The following is a 2,072-nucleotide window of genomic DNA, read 5'->3' as shown; positions in this document are numbered from 1 at the left end:
TAATGGAGACATACCCGAGACTGGGTAATGTATAAAGGAAAGAGGTTTAATTGACTCACAGTTCCACATGGCTGGGGAGGCCTCACAATCATGGTGGAAGGCGAAATGAACGTCTTACATGGCGGCAGGCAAAAGGGCATGGTGTAGGGGAACTCCCCTTTATAAAACCATCAGCTCTCTTGAGACTTATTCACTATCATGTGGACAGCATGGGAAGAATTCGCCTCTGTGATTCTATTACCTCCTGCCTGGTCCCTCCCACAGCACGTGGGGATTATACAATTCAAGGTGAGATTTGGGTGGGGACGCAGAGCCAAACCATATCACCTGTGTCGCTAACTCTCACACCATACTCCCTTAGCCCTGTGTGGCGAACTGTGGACTAGGTGCTGGGCACAAAGACCTGGGGACTGAGCCTCATCTTTTTTGTGGGCGTTTGTGCTTTTCTATGTTCGTGGAGTGCTTACTGTGTACTCAACACCATGCCCAACAGTTTTCACGGATTCATATGCATTTTCTAATTTAATCCTTAAAGGAAACCTATGAGGAAGCACTATTGCCCCCACCATCCTTGTGAGAAGGTCAAGCCACTCACTCAAGGAGAAGGTAGAATTCCAAGTGCAGGTCTGCATGACTCTGAAACTCGTTCTCACCCAATGGACCACCCTTCTGTCTAGCAGTGCAGACAGAAATGCGGATTCCTGGGTCAAATGCTGGACCTACTGAATCACAATCTCTGGCAGTGGGGCCAGGAAATCTGTTTTTCTGCCAAATAGCCCAGGTGGGTGTAATGTGCCTTATGTTTAGAACTCACTTCTCTGTCTTGATGCTGGCAATGTAGACATGTCCACGTTTTGAAAATGCATGGATTGTACATTTCTGATATAGGTACTTTCCTTTACCAATCTTATATCTTAAAAAGTTTGCTTAAAAAGTCCCCTCCCATGTAGGACACAGTCTTTTCACTATGAACACTTTGCTTCTTTGCTAGTCTATCTCACACGTCATCACACTGTTAAATTTCCAACTGTAATTCACGTGGGACCACACGGCGCACCGGGCCTGAAAAACCAGGCTATAAGAATGTCCTGGAATCACCTCCTTCCTGCCTTAACGCAATCACACAAAGGTTACCAGCAGTTCTCATTTTCTTTTCTCCAGATAATTCCTCCAAAATAGATTACCCAAGTGCCTCACTCTGAAAACTTCCATCGTGTTCTCTCAACCCTGAAACCCAAATCAGTACAAAACGGTCCCTTGGGGCCATCCCTCTTGACTAATTCTCAAAGTTTCCACCACCAAGTTGTGGGGTGGTACCAGGAACTTCTCCTTTTGGGCTTATTTGGCCCATGAATCACTCTTTGACTAACCTCGTCAGCTGTTGTTTTCCCCTCAACACTTGGTGAGGGTTTTTCCTCCCCTTCCACCTTCCTTGTCTTCTTTTAGAACCTCTGTAGAACCTCACAACAGAAATGTCTTACTCTTCAACCTCTATTGATTCATTCACTCATTTATTCTTTCACTTACTTATTTACAGACATTTATTAAGCATCCACATGTACCAGGAACTCTGCTAGGGGCAAGAATTTAGAAAATAAATAAGAATGTGGGCCCTTTCCTCATGGAACACAAAGTGTTTCCAAGTCACTTTTGACAAATACTTCTGGAGCTAACTCTTTTAATAATAATGATCTTGCCGTTGATGATATTTTTGAGCCTTTCTTCATGGCAGAACCTCTAATAGTTATTTTAGATGTATTGCTTAATATCCTCAACAACTTCATGAGGTAGGTACCACTATTGTCTCCAGATAATACAGATGGAGGGAATTGAGGCCCAGGGAAGTCATATCATTTTCCCAAGATCACATAGTTCATAAGGGCTGAATTCTAGAGCTAATCCGGAGTCTGACCCCAGAGACAGGCCTTTTTGATTACCACAGTCTATCTGAGCGCTACAAACCATCCAATGAGAAGTGTCGGAAGTGCAAGGAAAATAGACAAAAGAGAGAGGAAGAAAGATGTTAAACAAGACTCTGGTGAGAACGTAATTTTACCCTGGTTGACTCTGGA

The sequence above is a fragment of the Colobus angolensis genome, unplaced genomic scaffold (genome assembly GCF_000951035.1).
Source record: "Colobus angolensis palliatus isolate OR3802 unplaced genomic scaffold, Cang.pa_1.0 Scaffold295, whole genome shotgun sequence".
Classification (NCBI taxonomy): Eukaryota; Metazoa; Chordata; class Mammalia; order Primates; family Cercopithecidae; genus Colobus; species Colobus angolensis.
The sequence above is the reverse complement of the archived record's forward strand: the minus strand, read 5'-3'. Positions refer to the sequence as shown.